At 43.5% G+C, this 24422-nt stretch overlaps 1 pseudogene; it reads left to right on the plus strand.

Moving 5' to 3' along the window:
• Positions 1-22593: 22593 nt before the first annotated feature.
• On the plus strand, positions 22594-22711 carry LOC126095947 (5S ribosomal RNA; annotated as a pseudogene).
• Positions 22712-24422: the final 1711 nt, after the last annotated feature.

The raw sequence follows: 24422 nt of genomic DNA on the forward strand, positions 1-24422 counted from the left end.
ACCTTATTTTAGAAATTTTGATTTAATATTCAGTTGGCAACAGTATCACTAATCATTACTTTCAACGAGAAATGGGGAAGGATCATCGAACCGAAGAAAACTCCTAGGCGCTAATTTGAAGTCATGAGCAGACGCTGAAAACAATTATGACCATCCTTCGATTTTACACTTGTGTAAAAGGTCATTATAAAATTTGATGAAATACTGGAATAAGTCGCCTCGAATTAATCGCCAAGAAAGAGAGAGAGTTTGAGAAAAGGCAATGGGGAAGGAGTGAATCCTTCAAATCGACAGAGACTATTTGTCAAATAAATGGTTCAAATGGCTCTGAGCACTATGGGACTTAACTCCTGAGGTCATTAGTCCCCTAGAACTTAGAACTACTTAAACCTAACTAACCTAAGGACATCACACGCATCTATTCCCGAGGCAGGATTCGAACCTGCGACCGTAGCGGTCGCGCGGTTCCACACTGAAGCGCCTAGAACCGCACTGCCACACCGGCCGGCCATAAAGAAGTAGAGGACCCGTTAAGCAGCCATGGTTCTACCAGTGCCCAAGACATCAGGTGGAATCATTCCCCTCCTCATTTTCGCCCTCGCAGATCTATCAGCGAGGGATTCACTCGCTGGTGGTGCTGCGGTTATTGCCACAAGAAAGAAGAACGTACAGAACTCCCAGGAGCAGCTAGAGGAAGCAAGGAGACATTACCATATGATGGAAGCAGCAGCCGTCGGAAACGTAGTGTACCTGAAACCATACAAGAAAGGATTAGGGCTCTTCATAAAGAAAAAAAAAAAGCCCGTTAGCAATTCTACCAGACAGACCGATACAAATAAGGATCTGCTCAAATTCGTCAGGAAAAAATTCAGCATTCCAAGATTCCATGGTGTGTTTATGTGGGATACGTCACTGAAGAAATGTGGAAATATGGAGAATGTGGAACTGTGAATTTAGATATTGTTGAGATATCAGGAACCAACTGGGTAGAGTGTGATAAAACAATACAAATAATGTCTACCACTTCGGCTCATTTGGAGACTAGCAGCCGCCAGCAGACTTACAACGTTACTTCACCGACAGAAGACGTAAGTACTACAATTTTCATCACTACCAAGACTTTAATACCTGCTTTTGTGGGCATCTGTGCATCATGGTCTTCCAAATGTTTACGAAGACTCATATACCTAAGGAGATGCATTACGCATCCGCCTGTCAGACTAGTTTCAGATGCAATGTCGTATACTCTGACTTTAAAAGAACGATCGCCAGAATTATGCGCGAATTATTTCCCACCGATTAATTGAAACAATGGAGCGTGTAGACTTATAACAGCATTCCGAATATAATAGAGGCTAACAATAAACTTCATCTGGAAATTAATGGTGAAAAAGAAATTGTAGAAATACAACCTGGTGCACACGATACTGACGATTTAAACGAAGTTTCACAACGGTATGGAAAAGGTATCAATACAGTTAAATCTGAAATAAAGGCAATGAGTGCAATGATTGGCTTTAACCAAACAGGATCAATGGGTCGGCAATTGGGTTTCACAAAAGGACAGGTTTTCAACAAGGATGCTAATAAATACTACAGAACCGACCAGTACTTGTTAGTACAACCGTGTCGAGTGTAACATCGCGACAATTATTTCAACAACAGATTGATTCATACAATTTATGGATTCCAGAATGAGTTTGGAAGGTAGGAGACGAGGTACTGGCAGAAGTAAAGCTGTGAGGACGGGGCGTGAGTCGTGCTTGGGTAGCTCAGTTGGTAGAGCACTTGTCCGCAAAAGGCAAAGGCCCCGAGTTCGAGTCTCGGCCTGTCACAGAGTTTTAATCTGCCAGGAAGTTTCAATTTGTGGATTCTTCCCATCAATGGGAACAGGGTACAAGATCGTTCAGTCCCCTACCAGCGCTATTTATCTCCCAGTAATGTTTCAAACTTTGGACTATCTGAAGCTGCCAATTGAGGCTAATCAACTTGTCGATTTTTGCGGCGAGGAAATCATTGTACGGCTACATCTAAAGAGGAACCAGCAGTGACCTTGAACATGCAGAGACACAGACGTGGTGGCGCCCTTGAACCAGCCATGACCTGTTGGAGGCAGAATCGGCGACCTTTAACTTGCTGGACAGGAAGTGTCGGCAGCGAGCTTCAGCCAGTCAAGGATAGCAGCAGCCCCACGTTGTTAACAAAGACAGGATGGGCGTAAGGCACAAAGCCAAAGTGCACAACGAGCAGCGTGGCACTTCACAGTTTAACAGGGATATGATAACATGTGCAAACTATGAGTTTCTTAAATCAGTGCGTCAAAGCCGCACAGTGATATCGTTCGAAATAACTAGCCCACTGGCCAAATGTAATATGACGAGGAATACTTCTCGCATAAACCTTATGCATCAGCCACATGTAACAAGAACGGTGAAATTACGGTTGTCATCCAACACCACGACGCTTTAAGCCTCCTATGTAAGAGTTCCATATATCTTGATGGATCATTTGCAATAAGGGATGGTACTGCTTCAGTGGCATCGAACCGTACATGCAATGCCTTGGAGCTCCTGTTTCAGGAGATACGATATGAACTTACGAGGATCGAGATTGATCATAACACAATGTAGGCAAAACATAAACTCTTAAAACATATATCGCTACTTCTCCGTCGGATTCGAACGATGTAGAAAATGCTGGATGGTTCTTTGACGTGCAAGTGGAAAAGTACAGGGGATTTACCGCATGTATATCTTTAAAACTCCTTTTGGGGTACTCTGAGGAAATGCAGCGAATTGTTCTGAATGCTGAACAGGATGTTATACTGGTACGGAGTACAACAGATAACTACTCATGCATTCAAGAAGCGCAAGAGGAGAACGAGATCACCATCAATAAAACAATGTGGAAAATGCCCCATATCACAGTATTGAATGGGCAGCGTTAGAAGCCTTTAAAAGTTCTGAATGCTGGTGTATTTCTAACGTTATCTTTCCATTCATGGGAGGTTTCTGAGTGCCTAGTGCTACCGACTCCAAGCAAACGCGGTCTATTAAAACCTCCGCTCAGCTGGAGACGCCCATGCTCGTCATACTTGCATTTCAGTACAATGGAAGAGGGAATATAGCAAATGATTCCGTCAAATCTGATAATTGCAGGTCAACTAAAACCAGAGGCTACCTGAACTCTGATTCTACCTGTATGATAATTTACACCTGCAGTGGGATGAAAATGTATACCGTCTAGTATATGACAGGTATGTGAGATTCTGTGTTTCATATCATGAAGAGAATGGATGTCTAGTCAGTCTGTGGAAATTCAAGAGCCTGGTGCCAATCATTGTAATAACGGCCCAAATCAAAACGAGACAATTCAACCCAGGCCTATAGATGTACAAACGGAATGTGAAACTTCAGAAAATTTCCTGGAACAGACTGCAGCGTATGCTCTACTTCCACATGACCGTGCGGTTAACTACTGCCCGCTCACTGGTGTTGTGCAACGAGCTGTATAAATGAACAGGTGTTGCGCCACACCCAGAACATTCCCGAGACCCAGATCGCACAAGGGAAAGGGTACAGGGAAATGTGGCACACATGAAATGAAATCAATAAATAAAGAAATAAACAAACGCCGTTTGGTCCATTCTCTCCTGACTGTTACCGACTGATTTATTGCTGCAGAGTAAAAAAAAACTGTCGTTATTAATTCTCTTGTACCGGAAGTTTAATGAGAAAATATGGAACAGTATAACAATTTTGGTTTCAGTTGTGCTCGTCGCCTAGCTTGCTTTCTTCTTCCTTCTGGCCATAAACGTCAATTTGTCTGCCTGAAATCTACTTCTCAAATTCAGCTGTGTCCTCATGTTTAATGAGGAATTTGATGCCTTTGAAGTTACAATTCTCATTATCATTAGATGTTTGATCAGAATCAACACTATAATTTCTACTGCAAGCTAGAAGTGACCAGACGAAACAAAATTCGTCATCCTGATCTGGATTTTCGAAATTAATGTAGGACTGTTTAGCGGCAATATCCCTTGGAATGGGCATAAAGCTGCACCCCCCAGTTACTGGTCCATAAACATGTGAATGTACGTCCAGGTGCAGTATACAGCTGAATGCTTCACCAGACCTCCTTTCCTGCATTTTGGAAAACTGACCCAGTATGATACTCAAGGTACAAATTCAGGACCACTCTGCAATTGAGGTTCCTGCAGTATCACATCATTTCCCTCCCCAAATTATGCCATGGTTTATTCTTCAACACCATTACAACTTTCTTTTTGAGAGTACATGAGGTCGCAGCATAGAACTGTACTACACTAAATGGCGGAATACCTCGGATCGTTAACGACTTTCAGAAGTTCCTTTTTCAAAATGGATAGACATGCTTTTACAAAAGTGGTAGAGTCTAAATAGCCTTCAGAAGTGTTATATATGTGGGCATATGAGATCTGGTCCACAAATACACCTGCAAACATGAAGTAATTTAAAGCTGGCACGCAACTAACCTGGTCTTCTCAACAAATGGACCAGAGAATTGTTGGCTCTGAGCACTATGGGACTTAACATCTATGGTCATCAGTCCCCTAGAACTTAGAACTACTTAAACCTAACTAACCTAAGGACATCACAAAACACCCAGTCATCACGAGGCAGAGAAAATCCCTGACCCCGCCGGGAATCGAACCCGGGAACCCCGGCGCGGGAAGCGAGAACGCTACCGCACGACCACGAGCTGCGAACCAGAGAATTGTTGGTATCCGCAGTGTTACTAAATCTAGGTCCAGGCGAAAATGAGGGAGATTACCCAGAGTGAAGTTACTGTGTAGCTGAATGTCGAGCGCACGGTCAACACATCGTCAGCAAGCCAAGGCGAGGTGAAGACATCACTGAAATGCCCAGGCATGAGAACACACAAATCAATGATGGCTCAGAACGTGGAGTTTTTGCAGCAAGCAGACCTGCAGACAGTCCCAAAATTCTTGCAGACAAGTAGAAACAACAGTGTTGATAAGCATCAAGTGTGTGTGTGTGTGTGTGTGTGTGTGTGTGTGTGTGTGTGTAATGGATTCTGACAACGATCATACTCAACTATCAATAATTATAATTTCTGATACTTACATAGCAATTTGTGTGTATATGTATTGATAAAAGTGGATCTCATTTTATCATGTATTGGCGCATTGCACCCAAATCAATGTTTTTCTCAATCATGACGTCGTTATCAAAGAAAGAAGTGGAAATAAAATCTCACAAGGACTGTATGTATATGTAAAGTGGTTATTGTAGAAGAAAAAATGGATTATAACTACTTTAATGTATCTACCCATCTGTGATAGGAGTATATTCATGGGACTTCACGCAGGAGAAAGACATCGTTGCCTGTGATGGGAGAAAGAATGAATCACTCTGCTCAAACATCACTCCCACATGGCTACTTTGTTATCAATAACACCCAGAAACAAGGACTTCCCATAAGCAATGCAAGCAAGTGCAAATTATTATTAATGTGTGACATATATCAGTTACTTCTTACGTATATGTCTGTCTATAATTGGAGCCCATCCCTTTGAGTTCATGTTGGAGAAAGTCGTCATAGCCTACAATGAGTAATTCTCCATATCAATAATTTCTAGAAACAAGAACATTCCATACCTAATACATACAACACTAAATTATTATTACTCTAGAAGCAATATCAATTATTACATTTGTATGCTTTCATCCTTAATTTGAGTCAGGACCTGGAAGCTTGGGGCTGAAAATGACTTACACAGCACAATTTGCGCAAGGGCTAGGCATCACAAAAGGAACCTGATTAGCCCTCAATATTTCTGTCAAATACAACAAATGGTGTTGTATAATTATCAAGCGAAAATACACACACGAACACACACACATGCACACACAAACATACACATACATAAACACACACAAATAGATAGAGAACATCATATTATTTTTACTTGCCCTGATGTGATGAAGGTAGACTGAGCATTGTGTTTACATAGCAAGTGCTTATCTCATGGAGAGGCTGCAGTGCCAAAATATTCTATGAGCACACAGTCAAAGGGCTGGAGTTGACCTATGAATTAAAACACACACACACACACACACACACACACACACACACACACATACACACACACACACACACACATATATATATATATATATATATATATACACACTCCTGGAAATTGAAATAAGAACACCGTGAATTCATTGTCCCAGGAAGTGGAAAATTTATTGACACATTCCTGGGGTCAGATACATCACATGATCACACTGACAGAACGACAGGCACATAGACACAGGCAACAGAGCATGCACAATGTCGGCACTAGTACAGTGTATATCCACCTTTCGCAGCAATGCAGGCTGCTATTCTCCCATGGAGACGATCGTAGAGATGCTGGATGTAGTCCTGTGGAACGGCTTGCCATGCCATTTCCACCTGGCGCCTCAGTTGGACCAGCGTTCGTGCTGGACGTGCAGACCGCGTGAGACGACGCTTCATCCAGTCCCAAACATGCTCAATGGGGGACAGATCCGGAGATCTTGCTGGCCAGGGTAGTTGACTTACACCTTCTAGAGCACGTTGGGTGGCACGGGATACATGCGGACGTGCATTGTCCTGTTGGAACAGCAAGTTCCCTTGCCGGTCTAGGAATGGTAGAACGATGAGTTCGATGACGGTTTGGGGATGTACCGTGCACTATTCAGTGTCCCCTCGACGATCACCAGTGGTGTACGGCCAGTGTAGGAGATCGCTCCCCACACCATGATGCCGGGTGTTGGCCCTGTGTGCCTCGGTCGTATGCAGTCCTGATTGTGGCGCTCACCTGCACGGTGCCAAACACGCATACGACCATCATTGGCACCAAGGCAGAAGCGACTCTCATCGCTGAAGACGACACGTCTCCATTCGTCCCTCCATTCACGCCTGTCGCGACACCACTGGAGGCGGGCTGCACGATGTTGGGGCGTGAGCGGAAGACGGCCTAACGGTGTGCGGGACCGTAGCCCAGCTTCATGGAGACGGTTGCGAATGGTCCTCGCCGATACCCCAGGAGCAACAGTGTCCCTAATTTGCTGGGAAGTGGCGGTGCGGTCCCCTACGGCATTGCGTAGGATCCTACGGTCTTGGCGTGCATCCGTGCGTCGCTGCAGTCCGGTCCCAGGTCGACGGGCACGTGCACCTTCCGCCGATCACTGGCGACAACATCGATGTACTGTGGAGACCTCACGCCCCACGTGTTGAGCAATTCGGCGGTACGTCCACCCGGCCTCCCGCATGCCCACTATACGCCCTCGCTCAAAGTCCGTCAACTGCACATACGGTTCACGTCCACGCTGTCGCGGCATGCTACCAGTGTTAAAGACTGCGATGGAGCTCCGTATGCCACGGCAAACTGGCTGACACTGACGGCGGCGGTGCACAAATGCTGCGCAGCTAGCGCCATTCGACATATGATTATCTGAAGCTCTATTAGATCATATACTGTGCTGTCCCCAATAAGTGGCTACAGTATTCTGCTATCTATAACAAAGAAGCTCCATTTGGACTAACACTGGAGTGATTTCTGGCTGCACAGTTGATACTATTTATACCCCAGTGTGGATGAAAAGTGGATGCTCCCCCATCTACATTCTGTGTGGACCAATATGGCAACTTCCTGCCATTGTTATAAATCATTAGAAAAAGAAGAGGTTTTGTGTCTTGACAGGTAACCTGGAATGTTATTCCCTGCTGCAGTGTGAAGAGCAGGTGACGATATCTAATGGTAGGTTGAGTCCTGTGAGGCTGCTATAAGGGTCACTTCCGCTGGCAGGTACAGTCATGCCACTGCCAGTGCTGGTAGTGTGTGAGCATCCATCTAATGGCTGGTTCCATCCTGCAAGACTGCTGCCTGAGTACTGCTTCTGTTATTAACCACCAGCGAGGTCCCACGTGATAGTATTGTAATGGACGATTCGTTATCAGATCCAGCAGTTTGCTCATGGCTGCCAGTCGATATCACCTCCAGCCAGTATCGGTACCCTGCAATTTATTTGTAGAGCTATGTATCAAATGCAGTTCATATCCCATACGTATACACATGCTTCCATTAAGTATTACTCCATTATGAAATTATGGAGAGTCACCCATCAGGTGGTTTAGCGAACATGAGAGTAACGCTTCAGATGTTGAGTGTAATTCAGTTTGCACTATGAGTATAACTGCAGGGGAGTTCACATACCCAGCAGCACATATGGGACTGTAGGAGCAGGCAGCAATGGATTGTTTTTGATCCCAAAGACATATAGAAGGGTCATCGAAAATTGTCTCCTGTACTTGGTGAACTCCATAGGCAATGTTTGTGGACAAAAACAGATACTTACCATATATAATTGTTTACCTTCACACATGTCTAAGCCCATCAGTGGTAGAGGATGAGCTAAATAAAAATAAATAGAAAATTTTTACAAAAATCTCCTTTATTAGTCACCCAACTTAAAAGTAGTAGTATATCATCTGAAGCATACATATAACCGTTTTTCTCGTCTTACCCATACATCTGGTTGAGTTGTCAAATAGACCAACAGTTGCATAAATCCAGATTGGAAACAGAAACACTCTTGCAAATCTAATGTATCCACGGCACCTTCTCATTTCCATTGATGTAAACCTTACCATGTATATACAGTCATAGATGCAGAGAAATGTCATCATATCTTCTAAGACATCCCAGCGTTTTTCATAATAAAAAGTGTTAATTTTGATGCGTTTTCGAGTCTTGGCACAGTTCACTTCTCTTAACTGTTTATTCGACTCCACATTTGCAGAGAATGTCATTTTCACACAGTCAGCATTTGTGAATGCAATGTTTGGTTTTTTTTTTATTCATCCATCTGGGCTGTTGTTTTTGCCTATGTGCTTAGCCATGTGTCATATTTCAACATAAAATTTTATCTCTTTTAGCAAATACTTGTCAGAGTTCAAAATTTTTAAGAATATTAGACACACTAAACTATGTGTACGTCGAAATTCTTCGTCCTCATCGTGTAGTGCATGCTTGGTAAAACATATAGGATGCTCACCCAGCTTAAGCAATTATCCTTATTGACCACGTATGTCACATTTACTTCATGGACACTGTGAATAATAATGTAATCGGTTATAACATATCCTTCTTATTCTTGTTCTCTTCCTCCTCCTCCTCCTCCTCCTCCTCCCCTTCTGTCTCCAACTATTATATTTGAGAGCCGTTTAAGATTTGCAGTTAAGGGCTTAAATGTTTCTGAGAGAATCGTCTCGCTACAACCGTCCTAATTTAAGCAACCGTAGTTTCCAACTAATGGCCTTCCATGCATGGATTTCTTTGCATTTCGAAGACATGCTGTTGTGTACTTAACTGATTTCAAGATAGTATGCAGCATATATAGTCTCACAAACTTATACATGTTAAAGCAAGAGGTTTTCTTTTGGTATGTCTCAAATTCCTTCAGTATTGTCAACCTTTGTCTTTACTACATTGATTAACCTGAGAATGGTTCTAGAGCTTTCGTCCTGAAAATATATTTCCATAATGTTTGCAGAAGGAGTTTTTCAATATTTTGTAATGTTTCCCCTCGTGATGACTGGGTGTTGAGTGCTGTCCTTAGGTTAGTTAGGTTTAAGTAGTTCTAAGTTCTAGGGGACTGATGACCATAGATGTTAAGTCCCGTAGTGCTCAGAGCCATTTGAACCATTTTTTTTTTTTTTTGTAATGATTCCTCGATTTCATGGATTTTTATGGTTGCCACTTTCATAGCGTCTCCCAACATTTCAGTTTTTATAGTATGGCATTTAAGGTATTCGTTAATGTTTTAATTTCCATAGTACACCTTGCAAGATATCCATTTGTTATTTCAAATTTCGTATCAATGTATAAACGAATATTTGGCCCATTCTTTGTTTCCCTCTAAATTGGTGCATGACATGTGTATTAACTTAGCCATAGCATGCAATACATTCACACAATTATATACTGATACACAATCCTTGAAACAAAGCCCTGGAAGCTATGAAATCTTCACGGATTATCAGCCGAGTGGCGTCGTCTTCTGGTCGCAACGTTTCAATGGACAGGAGAAGATGATGGATACCCAATCCATTGAAACGTTGCGACTAGAAGACGACGGCACTTGGCTAACAACCCGTGAAGATTTTGTAGCTGAAATACGCCGAGAAAGCCTGCAATCGCATAAAGCCGTGGAAGTTTCATCTGTATGAGACATCATCCAATTTTCTTTTTTTACCAGTAACTAAAAACTCATACTATGTGTAATTTCAACTTTTATGCCACAGGGTAGAAAGGGGATAAAACTAAAATTTTTCTTAGGTTCACACTAGCACAGCCACAGACGACACCAGGCAGTGGTGGTGACATAGCAATGCAGTGGAAAGAAACAATCAACTCTGTAAATCGTTTGTGGACGTGAGCACATGTTGCTACATCAGCACCAGTCACCAGCCATAAATCACACCTTCAGCAAGATGCCCACCTAGAGAGAGAGAGAGAGACAGAGAGAGAGAGAGAGAGAGAGAGAGAGAGAGAGAGAGAGAGAGAGAGAGACAGAGATACATTCGTTAGCTATTGTTACATGGAAGAACAAACTGTACCTCTGACGCAGTAACACCTATCAGAGACTTGGCAGTGCAGTTAATAGTCTATAACAAGCCGTTAAGCAGACACAGTGGAGCGAGTGCTGCTGACCACTAGTAAAGAAAGTGGTAGCATTTAGTTATAATGAATAGAGCTTCACCCCATTGCCTCTCACCCATCTACCTAAACACCACAGTTCTCCAGCTTTGAATTCAGGTGCTCATTAGGATTGATGTACATATCAAAGCACATGATTTGGTGATTATTATGGTGTAGTGACACCCGTGTCACTCCAACACTTCTGGTGAACAAAATGCTTGCCGTTCCCAAGATGTAGCATCCAAACAACTACAAACTGTCACTCGTGGGAGTCCACATTGGCTACCACCTACCACATGGATCATGGGAAGACTGGGTGTCTTCTAACACCAGTGCATCTTATGGTGCTTATTGTACTAACATTCCCATTGTTGGGTGAGAAGGCAACCTCGTGCACCCGTCCCTGATCATCGTTTCAGGTACTTAAAGATACCAAGGCCCACCAATCCAGTGGGGCCAGAATCATGTGACTACATGATATTTGACAGCGCAGGAGGTCCCAATGGGTCACTGTGGGTCACTGTCATCTTCCAGAGTGGGATCTGTGATTAACAGAGCATAGGGGCATAATATCATATTACAGCTTCACCTGCCAGATGGCAGCCAGCAAGAGTTAGGCCAAATCGCTGGAACAGCTGCGTGGCCAGCTGACAGAATAACAGGAATCAGCAGAATTCAGATGTGTCATTGGCACACAGTGTCAGACGATGCTGAGAAGTAGACACAGACTGTAAATCTGAATGAATAAATTTTAACTTGCTAATCATGTTTTGTTAGGGCTGAAAGATGCTCTGCAGGCTCCACAACACCATGCTGACAATGTAGAATGTAGAGGCGTCTCTGCTTGGCAGTGTTACACAGCAGTCCCAACATATTGTTATAAATTCATTGAGTATCGTGTCAGTTCCTGCATGCACTTCATAAATGTGTTTTAAATTCATATTTTGCTTCTAGAAAGCGATGAAAAGGTTTACATTATATTATCCAATGAACAACAGCTTCATACTCCTGTAGTATACTGTGCTTAAACAAAACACCAGTATGATGGCTGAAACAGATGTATTTCCGTATTTGATCCAGATTTTCCACTGCCGCTAAGCTAAATATAAATACACTGCTAGGCTTTGCTTTTTCCGGTGTTAGGACATCACCAGTTTCTCTGAACGTTGTGTGTGCTACACAGTCAGTGCCATGCAATATCTCCAGCAATAGCTGTTATCTGAGCTGAAATAATGTTTTTTGGAAATACATACTCATGCTCCATGTGGATCCCTTCAGGAAATGTTAGCAACGACATAATAACATTCGACTTCTGACAGTCAGATAGGCCAACACTTATAGATCATATATTATTGGAGAGGAGTGAGTTATTCTTCTTTTTCTTCTGGTTTACACTATCACTACAGCTGATTGTGCAACAGACTTATCTGTCCTGGCTATCTTCGGGATTGCATGGATATTTTACCGGAAGTCTGATGGTGAGAATCCAGTCTTACAGACCCTACACGCCAACTTGTCATTTGGCAGGCAGTTTCCTAAAAGATTTTAGAAATTACGAGGGAATGTTGTCTATCCCTTCTGCCTCATTTGATCGTAAGTCTTTAAAAGTATGTAATTGGATTGCACAATCCACAGCTGTGACACTTTGTTTTTATTAAAGATGACTGATTTCAGTCAGCATTCTGACCATCCTTAGGTCACCTGTACCGAAACGAGACTAACCAAATAACAGGTGTGTAGAATTATTATATAATGCATCTTACAGAATATTATTCTTCACGGGTAAGTAATTTACACGCAGAGTGTCACATATTTTTACAAGGTGACACTTACAAAAAGGTATTAAGCTGTGCATTCTACAATTGCAGTAACCAGTGAAACTCTTGTAATGTTTCATTCTCAAAACGGCTGCTCTTGTCTAACAGTCGTCTCATGTAAACATCGAACATGCTTGTGCCATTCCTCTTCTCTCACTTTGAACTAAATTGCCCATAGAGCTGATATTAGAGGCTCTAGACATTCCATAGTTATATGTCTATCCACATAGACTGCCTATCAACAAATAAAAGATGTAATAATCCACATAAATTCAACTGACCATTGCATGAACTAAGCTTTCAGTTACTTATTTCCTCGTTACTTAGTGTTAATTATGCAATTAGATTATTGTAGTTCCATCAATGAAAACATCTAAACCATGCAAACGTGAATACATACCAATAATACAAGCAAACTGTACAAATTTAGTGGAAACCACAAAAAAAGGCAATGTATAAAGATGAATGACATACTGAAACGCGCTTTAAGCTTGTAGTCAGCTAATAATGCTACAGTTCATTAGGTTAGCCATAATATGATCTATATCATCATAGTTTCATAAGCCAATGATGATAATAAATGCTTAAAAATGTTTAGCAACACTGTATGCCAAGTCCGATGAAAAAATCAAAGTATTTATTATATCTTATTTCCAAAATTTCCTTTGACAGTTATAAAGACTAGATTATTTTAAGGAACAGTTATATCGCTGTTAAGCAAGTGCACAACGTGCAGAGCTTACTTCGCAAGGAGGTCAACGAACTCGTTTTCTTGGACTCATTGTGCAGGTACCCACAGAATGTACAACTAAGTTCATACCGCTGTAGCAAAAGCGCCTACTGTATTATGCTCATTAGATGTATTTGTTGGCTTTACTTGCTGTTGAGATATTGAGAGACGATAGTACACATAACGAGTGGGACACGATCGCAGTCTCGTTCACTCCTAACAGTCTGATGAACTGGAGTGAGCCTGAAATGAGCATTGTTTCTGCCATAAACACCAACATTTTATGACGGAGAGTGTACCAGCGCTAAGTCTTAACGAGAAAGTGACGTTACCCGTGAGATACATTTCGTAGCACTAGAAGCAGATTAATTAATATATCACAAGGATACAACAGATATACTTACGCATAGTGCCCAACACGTGTGATGTGCTAGCGGCTATGACTCACCACTCAACGCATTTACATAATATGCATGACACATAGAGCGTTTTAGCAAGTCAGTGACAAGTTTTTTAGGTGGCATGATTGCTAATAAACCATTCGGTTACTTATATTTGAAGGTTTAAATTTTGTACCGCACATTTACATCACACTAATGCTTCATTTCTGTAATAATGATTGTATAGTTCAATATGTAATTTGTTGATTATTTAGTTGATAACTGCATTTGAACGTATGTACTGAAGCACTGACAATTTTCTAGATGCTGTGTCTTTTAACGTAATAGTTTTTGATATGAATAACAAAAGTCACTAAAGTTTAATCCACAATATAAAGGCTGTATAGTGTTTGATTGGTTTGTTAGATTTTGCAATATACAGTTTTCCTAGGGGGAATGTACACGTAAATTGTAGTACAATGTAGAATAAAAGTACATAATGTTTTGATTGTAATGCTACTTATCACATATATTGACAGTTCGAGACACCCTTTCTGATCTATAAATAGTAAGAGAGTAGATTGCTAACTCAGAAACTTGTTGATGTCATGCTATATGCAAATTACACTATGACTGAAAGTAAATGTGAATATGGTTGTAACACACGTTCTTTGTTTATCCTACTTACGCTTGTAGTGCCACATATTCGTTCAGATGTAAGTAATCAAAGATTACTTTTAAAAGATATTAATATCTGGTATTGACCAACAATTTATAAAAAAAATTTAATACAAGTGGTTTTAATGGGGTCATATTGCAGTACTTATTTCCTCTTTTATCTCAGTAAAATAAATTATGTGTTCTTTCTTGCATGTATATCCAGGATCTGGTAGTAGATGACAGTTAGTCGAAACTATTTACTACGAAGAAAATGTAATAGCGGGATGTGGAAATATAATAAGAAGATAAGTTAAACATTTTGTTCAAGAGCTTCAAGGACTAACACTGTGTGTATAATTCTTCAGTTTTAATCCATCGTTCTATATAAACTTAAGATAATAAAAAGTACGTAGCATGTAAAAATTTAAAATGGTATATACTTTGTGATTGATAATGGTCAATGGAGAAGTTTCTAAAATAGATGGCATAGTAAGAGCAGCATGTATGGATGCGGATAAATTCATTTTCGTTTCTTTTATTTTCTCATTTAAATGACTGAAGTAGCAGTTGTATGGCTTACTTTTGATTCCAGGTAGCTAACTATAGATGTCGGAAAGAGTGTTGTACCTAGAGGATAGTGTACTCAGCAACACATTAAATTTCCTGGTGAGTGTTCCAATCTAATTACCGATTATAGAATAACATGAAGGACAGCACACTAAAAACTGACATAAGCAGCTTCTGACATTTCGGACATTTTCCACTGTTTTCATAGTTGTGAGACATAAAGTTCTGTCTTGTGTAGCATTTTTAAATATTACGACTTCTACGTATTAAACTGCAGTATAACATATTAAAACTATTTGTAGGATATTGTTAATTCTGCATATACAGAGATTATTGGTAAGTAAAATTCTGTATATTTTTTAAAACTAGTTCCGCAATGCGCCGTCAGTCGTGCACTATCACATAGTCTACCTCGAAACGGAAGGTCTTCCACCATGGAGCACGTGATATTCGCAGATGGACTAAATTTCCTTAATGTCTTGACAGTTTACCTATACTGAAACAGGAAATGCGTGTTCGTTGCCGATAGCTTCTGTTTCAAACTGTTTCCCACTTGTAACTCGTTTTCGCTAATACTTTTTAATCTGATTTCACTTACCGATTACTGGTGCATAGTAGAGTAATAATGTAACACATACACTATTAAATACAGTATTAACTAGATTTTCTCGAGTACAACACTTCTGAATTAGAATAGAATGTTTCTTCCTAGGTGCATGACCATATCGAACGTTGGAAAAATTTTTTCTCATTTGGAAAAACCTTACTTTTTCCCAGTCATTTCCGTAGTTTCAGGAAAAGACTGCAGCAGACATAAAATCGATTCTTCCAGTTGAAATTGGAATAAAAAAATATATTACACTTACATTACAGGACTGATGAAAGCTTGAAAAGTGTTCCAACGCACATTCCTCTATCCTAATAGAAGATAAATTCAGAATTAAGTAATAACACTAATAATAATGTTAATGTCAACGCTTATATTAGACAATTCATTTGGATTGAATCACAACCTTCTACACACACACATTCACACACACACACACACACACATACACTCGCGCTCGAGCTCGTAGTTTCGGTTGCCGTATATAATATAGTGCGGCAAAACAATTATTCCCTCGTGTCTTCCTATTTACCGCCAGCACATACTGATAACGAAACGGAAATGCTGAATTTAGGAAGGAGATAAGAAAGGTAGATTTAATTTCCAATTAAGTTTGTTTAATTATATATGCTTATTGATCGCGAATATTTCTATTACCTCGTCGAAAGTACTGTTTTTGGGGTTATCTTTCAATTTTTTACCTCAGTATTATCCATATGTTTTATTTATCCTTTTCATTCTCTAGATAGAGTAAGCCAGTAATGATGCCCACAAAGTGAGGTACTTTTCAGTCAAATAAAAGGAGAGCTGGTAATGAGGCAGAGGAAGTCCGAGATAGGGATATTTCGGACGGGTTATCAACCACGGCATTATCCGTACTACCAAGGGAATCGTGGCAAAAACGTTGGTCGGAACTGTAGGGTGGGAACTACACTCCTGGAAATTGAAATAAGAACACCGTGAATTCATTGTCCCAGGAAGGGGAAATTTTATTGACACATTCCTGGGGTCAGATACATCACATGATCACACTGACAGAACCACAGGCACATAGACACAGGCAACAGAGCATGCACAATGTCGGCACTAGTACAGTGTATATCCACCTTTCGCAGCAATGCAGGCTGCTATTCTCCCATGGAGACGATCGTAGAGATGCTGGATGTAGTCCTGTGGAACGGCTTGCCATGCCATTTCCACCTGGCGCCTCAGTTGGACCAGCGTTCGTGCTGGACGTGCAGACCGCGTGAGACGACGCTTCATCCAGTCCCAAACATGCTCAATGGGGGACAGATCCGGAGATCTTGCTGGCCAGGGTAGTTGACTTACACCTTCTAGAGCACGTTGGGTGGCACGGGATACATGCGGACGTGCATTGTCCTGTTGGAACAGCAAGTTCCCTTGCCGGTCTATGAATGGTAGAACGATGGGTTCGATGACGGTTTGGATGTACCGTGCACTATTCAGTGTCCCCTCGACCATCACCAGTGGTGTACGGCCAGTGTAGGAGATCGCTCCCCACACCATGATGCCGGGTGTCGGCCCTGTGTGCCTCGGTCGTATGCAGTCCTGATTGTGGCGCTCACCTGCACGGCGCCAAACACGCATACGACCATCATTGGCACCAAGGCAGAAGCGACTCTCATCGCAGAAGACGACACGTCTCCATTCGTCCCTCCATTCACGCCTGTCGCGACACCACTGGAGGCTGGCTGCACGATGTTGGGGCGTGAGCGGAAGACGGCCTAACGGTGTGCGGGACCGTAGCCCAGCTTCATGGAGACGGTTGCGAATGGTCCTCGCCGATACCCCAGGAGCAACAATGTCCCTAATTTGCTGGGAAGTGGCGGTGCGGTCCCCTACGGCACTGCGTAGGATCCTACGGTCTTGGCGTGCATCCGTGCGTCGCTGCGGTCCGGTCCCAGGTCGACGGGCACGTGCACCTTCCGCCGACCACTGGCGACAACATCGATGTACTGTGGAGACCTCACGCCCCACGTGTTGAGCAATTCGGCGGTACGTCCACCCGGCCTCCCGCATGCTCACTATACGCCCTCGCTCAAAGTCCGTCAACTGCACATACGGTTCACGTCCACGCTGTCGCGGCATGCTACCAGTGTTAAAGACTGCGATGGAGCTCCGTATGCCACGGCAAACTGGCTGACACTGACGGCGGCGGTGCACAAATGCTGCGCAGCTAGCGCCATTCGACGGCCAACACCGCGGTTCCTGGTGTGTCCGCTGTGCCGTGCGTGTGATCATTGCTTGTACAGCCCTCTCGCAGTGTCCGGAGCAAGTATGGTGGGTCTGACACACCGGTGTCAATGTGTTCTTTTTTCCATTTCCAGGAGTGTATTTTAAGTGAATAGTCAAAGGGAAAAAAACTGAAAGTCTATTTTGTATAAGAATATGCATTTGTTTATGTGAATACAAACTGAAGTCGACGACCGCTCGTCATGTGCAGTTTAGGGGTGATGGTCCGTGATCAGGAACAGAGCTGTCAACGTAGCAGGTTTTAATGTTTTTATTAATGTGTATAACGAATTGCTAGATGCAGCCACTCGGTGAAATAAGGATCACTAATTCTTTAAAAATACAGGGGTGGTCAAAATTATGAGAACACCACAAACACAACAGGTCAGCATGGCCAGTACGGTGTAGGAAAACCGTCGGCAGATTAGTCTCGAAATGGATAAATACACCTTCTGCATTGTTTTCAAGGGAATCCTATGCACTTCTTCCTGCAAAATAGTGACCAGTTCAGATAACGGTATGGAGATCGATAGTGACCAAGCGCTCTTCTCTCCATTGTGCGGATGCCAGGAGAGACGTGAAATTCATCCTCATGTCCACTAAACTAATCATCATCAGTGACTAACACAATATGGTTGCCCAAATCATCACCGAACCACCGCCATATTTCATTCTTGGAATCTAACTCGGCCAGAAGTTGGAAACAGCGTGAAATAAGAAACAACCTACGAAATGACTATCTTCCATTGCTCCATGGTCACGTTTGACTGTTACAGGACTTTATATCACTCATGACTGGTTTTTGAATACCACACGCCCTGCAGTTCCCCTCTTGTGGAGCTCCTTTCGTACTGTTTTGGCGCTGACAGAGTTCGTCAAATGGGACATTCATTTTCGCAGTGAAGTTTGCAGCTGTCGCGCCCGTCTTCATTGATAGTACGTCACGATCATTCAGTACGCCGCTGCGACTTAGTGCATGATGTTTCTCCGCTTGCCCTGTACGTAAGTATAAATCTTTGATCAGGTACCTATTGAAATACAAAACACTTCGGCTATCTTGGTTACGAAAACATCCACTACATAAGAGCTAACAATTTGCACATGTTCGAACTCACTCAACTCCGACATAATGCTCTCACTACAACACAGAACACTGTTGTGACTGACATCTGCAATGTACTGAGGATGTTACACAGATACCGTTCGTGATCCAATATAACGGCACAAACGGCAGGCTTGTTTAGCATCGGCATATATGTTCAAGAATGCATTTCTTCCTCTGTTCCAATATTTTTGTCCACCTCCTGTAATTTTACAAGATTTTTACCGGTTACAGTTAGTGCACCTAAGGACAATTACCGTGTTTTAAAAATGAAGTGCTGATCTTAGCTCGCAACTGCATCTTCACAGGAAATGTGTGCAGTGAGTGTATTTCGCTCTGTTTGCTGCAGTTACATTTGATAACAAGGGGCCAAAGGGGTGGGGGAGGATGAAGGGGTCTGGATCGCTCTATCGTCTAAATGAAACATCACTCGACCTACCTGCCGTGCAGTGAAATTGAAAGATCAGATTACGAAAAAGCGATATCACTATCGATAATCAACAAGGTTATCGATGAATTTGCTGTAATACTGTACATTCTTGGCCTTACTTCAGCTCGGTTGTTGTTTTGTTAGTCGGTGCCGTTCGTACTTGCAGGTGAATTAAATACAACTGCTGCCATTTATCGCTTTTGTGCTGTAGCTGTTGTGGTATGCTCAAAATTCTGTCATTTGTAGCCCAAATGCCAAAATGTCACACAATCTGCTGACCCGAACATTGCTCAGTTGTGAAAACCAGTTCCGAAACGGACTGATGGGAAGGGGTTGTGAGAGCGGAAGTGTTTCTGATGACAGCACACACTGTAATTCGTTCGCTCCTAAAAGATTTTTTCAGCGGGTTGCTCGAAATCGTTCAAGCCTACTGGGCTCTGCACACACACACACACACATATATATATATATATACTCCTGGAAATGGAAAAAAGAACACATTGACACCGGTGTGTCAGACCCACCATACTTGCTCCGGACACTGCGAGAGGGCTGTACAAGCAATGATCACACTCACGGCACAGCGGACACACCAGGAACCGCGGTGTTGGCCGTCGAATGGCGCTAGCTGCGCAGCATTTGTGCACCGCCGCCGTCAGTGTCAGCCAGTTTGCCGTGGCATACGGAGCTCCATCGCAGTCTTTAACACTGGTAGCAAGCCGCGACAGCGTGGACGTGAACCGTATGTGCAGTTGACGGACTTTGAGCGAGGGCGTATAGTGGGCATGCGGGAGTCCGGGTGGACGTACCGCCGAATTGCTCAACACGTGGGGCGTGAGGTCTCCACAGTACATCGATGTTGTCGCCAGTGGTCGGCGGAAGGTGCACGTGCCCGTCGACCTGGGACCGGACCACAGCGACGCACGGATGCACGCCAAGACCGTAGGATCCTACGCAATGCCGTAGGGGACCGCACCGCCACTTCCCAGCAAATTAGGGACACTGTTGCTCCTGGGGTATCGGCGAGGACCATTCGCAACCGTCTCCATGAAGCTGGGCTACGGTCCCGCACACCGTTAGGCCGTCTTCCGCTCACGCCCCAACATCGTGCAGCCAGCCTCCAGTGGTGTCGCGACAGGCGTGAATGGAGGGACGAATGGAGACGTGTCGTCTTCAGCGATGAGAGTCGCTTCTGCCTTGGTGCCAATGATGGTCGTATGCGTGTTTGGCGCCGTGCAGGTGAGCGCCACAATCAGGACTGCATACGACCGAGGTACACAGAGCCAACACCCGGCATCATGGTGTGGGAAGCGATCTCCTACACTGGCCGTACACCACTGGTGATAGTCGAGGGGACACTGAATAGTGCACGGTACATCCAAACCGTCATCGAACCCATCGTTCTACCATTCCTAGACCGGGAAGGGAACTTGCTGTTCCAACAGGACAATGCACGTCTGCATGTATCCCGTGCCACCCAACGTGCTCTAGAAGGTGTAAGTCAACTACCCTGGCCAGCAAGATCTCCGGATCTGTCCCCCATTGAGCATGTTTGGGACTGGATGAAGCGTCGTCTCACGCGGTCTGCACGTCCAGCACGAACGCTGGTCCAACTGAGGCGCCAGGTGGAAATGGCATGGCAAGCCGTTCCACAGGACTACATCCAGCATCTCTACGATCGTCTCCATGGGAGAATAGCAGCCTGCATTGCTGCGAAAGGTGGATATACATTGTACTAGTGCCGACATTGTGCATGCTCTGTTGCCTGTGTCTATGTGCCTGTGGTTCTGTCAGTGTGATCATGTGATGTATCTGACCCCTGGAATGTGTCAATAAAGTTTGCCCTTCCTGGGACAATGAATTCACGGTGTTCATATTTCAATTTCCAGGAGTGTATATTGTTGAGAATTTATGTTATACTTTTTTAAGATAATTTTGTAGACCAAATGCTATTTGTATACAAGACTCCCGAAAGCAAATTATATATACAAAATTAAAAAATAAATAAACGTGTTTTCAGAATAAATGACAAACGCGAGCCATTTTAAGGTCCTCTTTTACAAATCAGGCTTGTCCCCGCCCCCCGTTTGACAAAATCTGGTACGTCTTTTTGATAAGTACAAGAAACTCCAACAAGAATTTCTCTTTGCGTAGGTCGGAGTTAATAGCCCTTAAACGCCTTCTAGTTTAATTATTATTGAACTACCGCGTCTGCTGAATTAGAAGCTCTTCGAAACAACAACTGATCTGAGCTCGGTATGAATATATTCATACGCACTTACGGATGCCAGCCGGCCGCAAATAAATCAACGCAAATAACGGGCGACGCGTCTCATCACGGCAATTCAGACTTTCGATAATGCTCCCGAGGTCTAAAGGAGCGCGGCGCTCGCCGGCGACGGCCGGCTATCCGGGTGGAAAAGGCGCGCTTTCTAAATTTTCTGGCGTAACGTTACCTGCGCAGGGTCGCGGCCGCTTAACTGCTTGTTTGCGCTGACAGCGGGAGAAATATGGCCGCCGTCCGTGCAATTTGGCCCCCGCACATTCTTGCGCCTCCGCAATTATCGAAGCATCGGCTCGGCTTGAGCCGCAGCCTTCGGCACCGCTCGGTCCCTCTCCGACGGCTCCCAGACCACGCCTGCAGCAATCTGCGCAGCGTCGGAAGTCGCAATTGCTGCCTCTGTTACGTACTCTGCGGGCTTTCTCCAGGTCGCAAATGCTAACCAGATTCGGTGCACCTGCGAGGAAAGGTAGCGAACTTGCTGAAATCCCGAACAGTAAGGCAGATTTCAGACACAGGCTAACGATGTGTTCGACGTCTGCTGATTAAAAGAGGATAAGGGTTCAGTTGATAGGACATGTGCTGATACACAAATGAAATGTTAATTTGGTAATGGAGTGAGCTATGGGGTGGGGTGCGAGGGTGAGTGGTGGGGGGGGGGGGGAGGCGAAAACGAGGAGGATTTCATGACTCTGGTAAATTTCAATGAAGGAATGGATATTCTTGTTGCTGCTTTGTGGTTGGTAAACTTGATAGTTTAACAAAGATTATATATAAAATTTCAACAATATACCGTGAACACAAGCTGCGATATGGTCGCGAGTTGAACAGTGACCCGAATATAGAATAAATTTCCTTTACTTCATTTCTTTGGTCACAAATTTTTTGTCATCAGACTACCGGTTTCGGTCTACAATGACCATCTTCAGATCCGTTTTGTAAAAACATGCCTTAATATACTGGAAAAGCAGTGCTGCTGGCAAGATGACACTTGTATATACTATTATTTACATATATGTGATGGCGCTGGTGGCAACGGCCTTGCCGCAATGGATACACCGGTTCCCGTCAGATCACCGCAGTTAAGCGCTGTCGGGCGTGGCTGGCACTTGCATGGGTGACCATACTGGGCGCCATGAGCTGTTGCCATTTTTCGGGGTGAACTCAGCCTCGTGATGCCCACTGAGGAGCTATTCGACCGAATAGTAGCGGCTCCGGTCAAAGAAAACCATCATAACGACCGGGAGAGTGGTGTGCTGACCACACGCCCCTCCTATCCGCATCCTCATCTGAGGATGACACGGCGGTCGGATGGTCTCGATGGGCCACTTGTGGTCTGAAGGCGGAGTGCTTGCTTTGACGAGGCTAGCGCTGACTTCGTGTTTAGCATTTGATGATGCCATTATGGCTCCGGTACGGCCTTCATTGAAGACCATTTAATTCTGGGTTAATGAATTTAAACGTGGCCGGACAAGCACCGCAAACGAAGCAAGCTCGGCCGTCCAATTGAGATCACCACTGTAGGAACCATTGACGAAAACCATAATATCGTAACGCAAGATCGCCGTATAAAAATTTTTGAGATTGCTGAGACTGGAAGCATCTCAACTGAGCGAGTGCATGATATCCTGCACAGAGAATTGGCTACGAAGAAGCTGTGTGTAAGGTCTCAGTCGACCAAAAGTGCATCGGGTAGAAAATTTCAGCACAATGTCCGGCGATATTTAATCGCACCGATTTGCGGCTGTTGATGAAACCTGAATCCGTTATTGTCCACCAGATTCAAATTGACAGTGAAAACAATGGTCAAATGTTGATGAAAGAGCACTGAAAAGGCCAAGAGGGAAAACTGGATGTTCTTATCCTTCATTGTTGCATCGTTTGAAACTTGCACTGGCTGAAAACAAGGCCAAGGATGACAGGCAAAAAAGTGCTCTTTCACCAGCATAATGAACCATCCCACACATCAGCGATAACAATGACGACAGTGCATGATCTGAGCTCTGAATTTTTTTTCTCGTGCACTCTCTTCACCAAACGTAGCCCCAAGTGACTTCTTCCTCTTTCCTAACTTTAAATTGTTGCTTACTGGGAAGAAGTTTTCATCAAATATGGAGCCGGCCGCGGTGGTCTAGCGGTTCTAGGCGCTCAGTCCGGAACCGCGCGACTGCTACAGTCGCAGGTTCGAATCCTGCCTCGGGCATGGATGTGTGTGTTGTCCTTAGATTAGTTAGATTTAAGTAGTTCTAAGTTCTAGGGGACTGATGACCACAGATGTTAAGTCCCATAGTGCTCAGAGCCATTTGAACCATCAAATATGGAAGTGATAGTTGCGGTCAACGAGTATTTTGTAGAATCTGAGAGAACCTATTTATCCGATGAGATGAAAAAGCTGGAGGATCGCTGGACCAAGTGCATATCCCTCAAAGGACACTATGTCGAGAAGTAAGGTGAACCGATTACGAAACAAATATTTTTCCTGCTTTTTCCCATACTTATCAAATCATCTTCATAATTCCTCGCACTAGAATTTCATCCTACAGACATTCTGCTGGCTTAACGTGTAGAAGATGATCAATTCGACTTTAGGAAAGGTAAAGGCACCACAGTGGCGGTTCTGACGTGCAGTTGACAATGGAAGCAAGACAAAAAAATTAAAAGATTTTTCTTGAGCTACGTCGATCTGGAAAAAAGTCAGACAATGTAAAATGCTGCAAGATGTTCATAATTCTGATAAAAATAGAGTTAAACCGTAGGGAAAGACGGACAGTATTCAATATATCTAAGAACCAAGTGGGAACAATAATAGTGGTAGACCAAGAACGAAGTGCTCGGGTTAAAAAGGGTGCAATACAAGGAC

This window comes from Schistocerca cancellata, chromosome 8 (genome assembly GCF_023864275.1).
Source record: "Schistocerca cancellata isolate TAMUIC-IGC-003103 chromosome 8, iqSchCanc2.1, whole genome shotgun sequence".
In the NCBI taxonomy this organism is placed as follows: Eukaryota; Metazoa; Arthropoda; class Insecta; order Orthoptera; family Acrididae; genus Schistocerca; species Schistocerca cancellata.